The sequence below is a fragment of the Tenrec ecaudatus genome, chromosome 4 (genome assembly GCF_050624435.1).
Source record: "Tenrec ecaudatus isolate mTenEca1 chromosome 4, mTenEca1.hap1, whole genome shotgun sequence".
NCBI classification, from domain to species: domain Eukaryota; kingdom Metazoa; phylum Chordata; class Mammalia; order Afrosoricida; family Tenrecidae; genus Tenrec; species Tenrec ecaudatus.
This window is the reverse complement of record NC_134533.1, coordinates 11757135-11765214: the sequence shown is the minus strand read 5'-3', so window position 1 is coordinate 11765214 and position 8080 is coordinate 11757135. Positions and strand designations below refer to the sequence as shown.

General features: G+C 42.6%; 1 pseudogene; it reads right to left on the bottom strand.

Annotated features, from left to right (window-relative positions):
• Positions 1-5325: 5325 nt before the first annotated feature.
• LOC142445596 (sodium-dependent phosphate transporter 2 pseudogene) lies at positions 5326-6718 on the bottom strand (annotated as a pseudogene).
• Positions 6719-8080: the final 1362 nt, after the last annotated feature.

The window sequence follows — 8080 nt, the reverse complement described above, 5'->3', positions numbered from 1 at the left end:
TTTTTTTTTTTGGTCATCTGTATATATTCTTTGGTGAGATGTCCATTTTGAATTTTTTCCCACCCCTGTCAGATTATATGCATTTGGGTTGTTTGCTTTCTTATTTAAGTTTGAAGAGTTCTTTGTATATTTTGGACACAAGACCTGTATCAGATATAAGTTTTGCAAATATTTGTCGTTTTAAAAGTTCTCTGTGTATTTTGGATACACACCTTTTATCAGATAGGAATTTTCACAAATATTTTCTCTACCGATCTTTACTTTTCTTTCTCTTTCTTTCTTTCTTTCTTTCTTTCTTTCTTTCTTTCTTTCTTTCTTTCTTTCTTTCTTTCTTTCTTTCTTTCTTTCTTTCTTTCCATTACATTGGGGGCTCGTCCAACTCATCACAATCATACATTCATCCATTGTGTCAAACACTTTTGTACTTTTGTTGACATCATCATTCTCAAAATATTTCCTTTCTACTTGAGCCCTTGGTATCAGCTCCTCATTATCGCCCATTCCTTCCTGCACCCCATTCCCTCACGAACACTGGATAATTTATAAATTATTATTATTTTGTCATGTCTTACACTGCCTGATGTCTCCACTCACCCTCTTTTCTCTTGTCTACCCCCAAGGGAAAGTTACATGTAGATCTTTGTGATAGGTTCCTCTTTTCTACCCCTTCTCTCCTCCCTCCTGGTACTGCCCCTCTCACCACTGGTTCTGAGGGGTTCATCTTTCCAGTACCTATCTGTACCAGTGTATATCCTCTGGTCTAGCCAAATTTGAAAGGTAGAATTAGGATCACGATAATGGGAGTGGGGGGGGTGGAAGCATTAAAGAGCTAGAGGAAAGGTGTAGGTTTCATTGTTGCTACACTGCACTCTGACTGGCTTGTCTTCTCCCCCAAACCCTTCTGTAAGGAATGTCCAGTTGCCTATAGATGGGCTTTGGGTCCCATTCTGCACTTCCCCTCATTCACAATGAAGTGATATTTGTTCTTTGATGCCTGCTACGTGATCCGTTTGACACCTCATGATCACATAGACTGGTGTGCTTCTTTTGTGTGATCTTTGTTGTTTCTGAGCTAGTTGGCCCTTTTTTATCTTCAAGTCTTTCAGGCCCCAGTTGCTATATCCTTTGATAGTCGGGCACCATCAACTTTTTTCAAGACATTTGTTTATGCTTCCGTTTGTCTTCAGTGATTGTGTTGGGAAGGTGAGCATTGTGGAATGCCTGTTTAGAATAGTGTTCTTGTATTGAGGAAGTACTTGAGTGGAGACCCAATGTCCATCTTCTACCTTAATACTAAACCTATAAATATATGCACATACATCTATTCCCCCATCATCCTACATACATATATTTACATATGTTCATGCCTTTAATTAGACCTCTATAAATGCCCTTTGCCTTGTAGTTCTTTCATCTATTTCCTTTTACTTTCTTCATGTGCCACTATCATTCTCAGCCTTCATTTGGGTTTTAGTATTTCCTCTTGGTTACATTGCCCTTGATCAAGCCCTTCCAGGGCTCCTACACACTCCTCACCAACGATTTTGGATCATTTATTGTTCCCTTGTTCCTGAGTTTGTTAACAACCACTTCATTTCCCCTGCTTCCCCCTCTCCCATGTCCCTCCAGAAACGCTAGTCCCTTTGCATTCTTCTCCGGATTGTTTATCCTGACTGGCTTATCTAGATAGACCTGCAGAGATAACAATCCACACTAAAAACAAGACGAGCAAAAGAAAGCAACAAAAGAAAACAAAACAACAACAAAAAACCCAATGACAAATGAAAAGAAAAGAAAAGCCTGCAAATAGTTCAAGATCTGTTTGTTGACCTTTAGGAGAGTTTTCTGGTCGAGTCTGATGGGATGTCACACCCTGGCTCCAAAGTCTATTTTTGGTATTCCCTCAAGACTTCTTTGCTCTGTTCCCGTTGCTGTTCTGTTGCACGCCCTTAGTGTTTGCCTTTGCTGTGGTGGGGTCAGATTGGGTGCAATCCCCACACTGTGTCTCCAGTGCTGTCCCCCATAGGGCTATGGGTCAGGAAGGGTTGTAGTGTCTCAGAATGGGGCCAGCCATACGGTTCTCTCTGTGCATTGGCTGCTCTGAGCAGGGATATCATCCTCAAGGCTTGGCGGGCCAGGATGTGCTCCACTCTCTGTTCCTTCCCCTTCATTTGATTCTGTGTGCTCTGAGCAGACATATCCCTCTCCCTGAGCTGCAGCTTCAGTGCTGTCCTCTGATGCAAATTCTTCTGGGGGGAAGTGGGGAGCTGTTCATGTAGTTGGGATTGGGGCCGGCCCCTCAGAGCTCTCTACTGGTTCCCCGTTTCATGCTGGTATCTTGCATTATCATCTTAAGTACCAGGTTGAAATCTGGTCCCTATTTCCCTGTGAAGATATAAACGATACCATCCCCTTGGATGGGTTAAATGCCCTGTTCCCCCTTTACCCATGTCTTTTAAAAAAACATTTTAATTAGTTATTATATCTATCCCTGGATTTTTCCTGGCCCCTGCCACACTAGCTGGACATCACCCTAGGAATGTTAGTGTACAGTACTGTTTTCCCTATCCCCCTTTTGCATTTTTTAAGCTTATCTCAGCAGACTCATGTTGTACTTGTTCTTTTGTGTTTGACTTACTTCGCTTAGCATAATTTCCTCCAGTTCTTCCCACGCAGCAATGTACTTCATGCATCCATCACTGCTTTTTAGCAATGCAGAGTGCTCCATTGTATGTATGTACCACAGTTTTTAAACTCATTCATAGGTTGATGGAAATTTGGGTTGTTTCCAACTCCTTGTAATCGTGAACTGTGCCATGATGAACATTGGAGCATAGATGTCTGACCATTGTTTGTTTCTTGCTTCTTCTGTGGGGGGATTGCTGGGTCTTATGGTAGCTCAATTTCCATCTGTTTTAGATATCACCAAATCAGTTTCCATAGTGGCTGTACATATCTACAAGTTCACCAAGAGTGGATGAGAGTTTCTATCTCACCACAGCCCCTCCAGCACTTGTTGTGTCTTGATTTTTAGAGTTGGGCTACCTTTGGGGGTGTTAGGTGGTATCTTATTGTTGTTTTAATTTGCATTTCTCTTTTGGCTAATGATCGGGAACATTTTCTTACATGTTTAATGGTCATTCGGATTTCTGCCCTTGTGAAATTTCTCTTCAGTCCTTTGGCCACCTACTCAGTGGGCAATTAGTTTGTTCTTTTTGTAAGCTAGCATAGTACTATAGATTTTAGTGATAACGCCTTTGTCTGATGTGCCATTGGTAAAGACATTTTCCCATTCTGTGGGCTCTCTTATTACTCTCTTGGTGAAATCTTTCTATGTACACAGGTGTTTTATATTCAGTATATCCCACTTGTCTATTTGTGACTCATCAGCATTTTTGCTCTTCCCTATTTCTGACAGCCTATGCATTCCCAGTGCCCAAATTCTCAGGTTTATCCCAATTCCCTCATTAATGCTCCTAATATTTTGGAGTTTTACCTTGAGGTCTGTGATCCACCTTGAGTTTGTTTTTGTGTATGGAGAGAAATAAGGGTTTTCCTTAATTTTTCTGCAGGTAAATATCCATTTATTCTAGCACCACTTGTTGAAGGGGGCATTTGCTTCCCATTTGATACTTTTGGTGCCCTAATCAAAGATCAGTTGTCTGTATGCTAATAATTTTATTTCTGGATTTTCAGTTCTTTCTCATTGATCTGAGTATCTGTCATTATACCAATTCCATGCGTTTTGACCACTATGTCTATATAATATGTGATAAAGTCAGGAAAAGGGAGTCCTCCCACTCTGTCCTTCTTCTTGAGGAGTTCTTTGCTAATTCTGTCCTTCCCTATCCATATGAAGTTGGTAATCAGTTTTTACATTTCCTTGAAGAATGATGAGGGTAATTGTATTGGGATTGCATTGAACTTATATAGTGCCTTGAGCAGAAATGCCATCTTTACTATATTGAGTCTTCCAATCCACGTGCATGGGATATTCTTCTATTTGTTGAGATCACTGTTGGTTTCTATTCATAGTATTTTGTGATTTTCCTCATATTAGTCTTTTTATTTTAGTCAGGTATATCCCTGGATATTTAAATTTGTGCTTGCTTATTGCGAAGGGTACCACCTTTTTGATCTCCTCTTCTGTGGTCTTATCTGATGTGTATACCAGTCTGAAATACTTCAGTTTTTTTATCTTGTATCCTGCCACTCTGCCATACTCCTCTATCACTTCTAGTACTCCCCTTGTGGAGTTTTTGGGATTTTTCATATATATTATATCATCTACAAATTACTATACTGTCACCTCTTCCTTCCTTAGGCGAATACCTTTGATGTCTTTTCTTTGCCTTATGATGTTGGCTAAAACCTCCAGTATGATGTTAAATACGAGTGGGGATAAGGGACAACCTTGTCTGGTCACCTTTTTCAGTGGGATTGTGTTTGTCTTTTGTCCATCGACTCCCACTTTGGCTGTTGGTTTTTCATATATACCTTGTATTATCTTGAAGAATTTCTCTTCAATTTCTATATTCTTGAGTGTCTTAAACAGGAATTGGTGTTAGATGTTGTTGGATGCCTTTTCCACATCTCTTGATATTATTATGTGGTTCGTAACAGTTTTTCATGTCAATATGATGAATGATACTTATGGTCTTTCATAAGTTGAACCATCCCTGCATCCCTGGCATGAATACCACTTGGCCATGGTGAATTATTTGTTTTATATACTTTATTTTTGATTGATGTTCATTAAGGTTATTAGTCTGTAGTTCTTGATTCTTGAAGGATCCCTGCCCAGTTTTGGTATCAGAGTTATACTAGCTTCATAGAAGGGGTTCGGGAGTTTGCCATCTTTTTCTATGTTCCTGAGGACTTTGTGTAGGATCGATGTCACTTCTTCCCTGAATGCTTGGTAGAATTCTCCTGTGAAGCCATCTGTGAAGGCTGGGACTTTAAAAATTGGTAACACCTTGATTACCTTGTTTATTTCTTTTACTACTTGATTTCCATCCAGGATAGTCTAGAAAGTGTTTTTCTAAGAATTTTTCCATACCTTCTAAGTTGTTGAATTCATTTTTTTTCACCACGACACCAGTTTAATACACATTACTATGTACAGTAGTTTTAAGTTAGCTCTGGAAGATGGATCTAGGCAGCCCAGGTGAACTGTTCGTCTTATGGGACGAGCTGACAGGGCATGTTGGATCTGGGAGGGAGACAGGATGTGTATGTGTGCGTTTGTGGTATGTGGGACACACCTCCCGTGAGTGCCCGAGCCAGACCACCCCATTCCTGGCAGGCTGGGTGAGACGAGAGAAGTCACACATAGGGTAGTACCGTGTACATGAGAAGCGTCATGATAGCAGCACTGAACAGGCCGGTCACGGGCACCCTCACAAACCAGGCCACGAAGATGTTACTGAAGAGGCGCCAGTCCACGGCCTTCCGGGAGCAGATCCAGCCCACCGCTACCACTGAGCCAACCTTGCAGTGTGTGGTGCTGACAGGAAGCCCTATGTTGGAGGCAACCACCACCGTGAATGCCGAGGCCAGTTCAATGGTGAAGCCACTGGATGGTGTGATGGGAGTGAGGTCCTTCCCCATGGTCTGGATGACTCTCCTCCCCCACACCCAGAGGCCCGTACAGATCCCCACGCCTCCGTAAAAGAGCAGCCAGACAGGAGTAGCTGCTTCTTGCAGGACTCCGCCTTGTTCATAAATAAGCCACAGAGCTACCAGGGGACCAATGGCATTACTCACGTTGTTGCCACCGTGAGCAAAGGATCCGAAACAGGCTGTGAGGACTTGTAGGAAGTGGAACAGGAGGTGCACCTCAGCCGTGTCCTTCTCCTCCTTCTCCTCCTCCACGGGGTCCTCCTGAGGCTGGTCAGGGTCGGACAGTTCCGACGCCAGCCTCATCTCCACCCCGCCCTCTTCCGCCTCGATCTCGGCCTCAGCTACCGCGCAGTAACTGGAGTAGCTGTCATAGCGAAGTCTCTTCTTCGAATAGGACACGGTGTCTCCCACCAGCTTTTCACTGTCCTCGGGCGCGGACGAGGCATCGGCCCCTTTGAAAGTCGAGTGCACCGGCAGCCCGCAATGGCCGCCGTGTAGCACGTGTAGCTGTTGTTCTGCCGCAGGAACCGGTAGTTATTCTCCAGGGCAGGCTTCTCCTCCGGGCCCCTGTCTGTGTGGATTTTGTGCAGCAGGTCTTTGTAAAGGCCCGAGTCCTTGTGAACGGTGTGGTACACGTAGCCATCGCTCCTGGTCTGGCTGTCGAAGCCAAACGTGCCATTGGAAATGGGCGACTTCACAGAGCCGTGCGTCATGGACAGGGCCCTTCCACACAAGGCCCGAGGATGGTTTCCCAAGAGGTGCCTTCTGAGTGCCCCGAGGTCTCGCCGGCTGAGCCCGTCAAAGGGACTGTGCTGTTGTCGGTATCCTTGGCCCCGGGGAGCTCTCTGAATACTGGGGATTCCACTTCTGGCCCTTTACTGAGGCTTTCATCAGATACTCGTGATAAAGCACCTTCTTTCTGCAATTTGCCTGTTATTTTTCTCCTCATCCATGGGCACACAAAGATCCACAATACAAGGGCAAATAGGAGGGCAACGCCGAAGGAAATGAGCGCTATTGCCCACATGGGAAGAACCAGGCCCAGCACTGGTGCCCCTGTGGACATGATGGAAAACACATTTATCGTGATCGTCATAGTACTGTGTAATTATAATTTTGATTTCATTAGGGTCTGTGGTAATGTCCCCTCTTTCATCCTTCATCCTGGATATTGAAATTTGTTCCCTCTTTTCTTCCGTCATGTTTGCCAGCAGTCTGTCGATTCTGTTTATCCTTTCAAAGAATAAACTTTTAGCAGCATTAATTTTTTCTATAGTTTTCTTATTTTCTTCTTCTGAATCTCAGCCCAGATTTTTATTATTTCTTTTCTTTTGCTATTAGTAGGATTGTCCTGCTGACTCTGCTCTAGTTGTTGTAAATTTTGTCCCAGCATATCAATCATGAGTCTCTCTTCGTTTTTCAGGTGGTCATGTATTGCTATGAAACTTCCTCAACTGCCTTTGCTGTGTTCCAAAAGGTTTAGTACATCATGTTCTCATTCTTGTTGGTTTCTAGACATTTTCCAATTTCATCTCTGATCTGTGCCAGTATGCACTCCTTTTGGAATAGTTATTCATCCTCCAATTGCTTACTCTTCTTCATTTTCTTTTTGTTGATTTCCAGCCTTATGGCACAGTGGTAAAAGAGAGAGGTCTGTATGATATCAATGTGCTTATATTTATATAACTTTGTCTTATGCCTCAGCATGTGGTCTGTATTCAAATATGTTCTATGCAAGCTTAAAACAAATGTGATATTTTGTATTTGGATAAAGAGCTCTGTAAATATCTATCAGGTCAAATTGTCTAATTGTGGTGTTTAGGTCTCTAGCCTCCGTGTTGAGCTTCTTTCCCTTTGATCTATTGTTCTCAGAGAGAAATGTGTTGAAGTCACCCACTATAATTGTTGAAGCTATGATTTATTTTTTCAACTTTTGGAGTGTTTAGCTGACATATTCAGTGGGTCCTTTGTTCAGGGAATATATGTTTAAAATGCTTCATGGTTCTTTGTCTACCATTCCCCTGAGCATTATATAGTGTCCCTCATTATCTCTTTTTAGGGTTTTCACTTTGAGATCAATTTTATCTGAGATTAGGATTGCAGCCCCTGCTTTTTTTGAATTGCTGTTTGCTTGGTATGCTTTTCTCCATCCTTTGAATCTCAGCATATTTTTGTCTGTAGTTTTGAGATGTGTCTTCAGTAGGCAGCAGATTGCAGGGTTGTGTTTTCTAATCCAGTCTGCTAGCCTCAGACTTTAATGCCTGAGTTCAGTCCATTGATATTCAGGATTATTATCTCCATCTATGGACTCTGTGATGTCGTCTTACACCTTTTATTTTGGGTGTTTTCCTACCTCCCTTTATTATCAGTGTGCTGTGTGTGTTTATTTCTTGATCTATTTCCATCTTTAAGCCAATGCTCTCTTGGTGGCTGTTTTCTCTTTTTTGCCCTGGGTGGG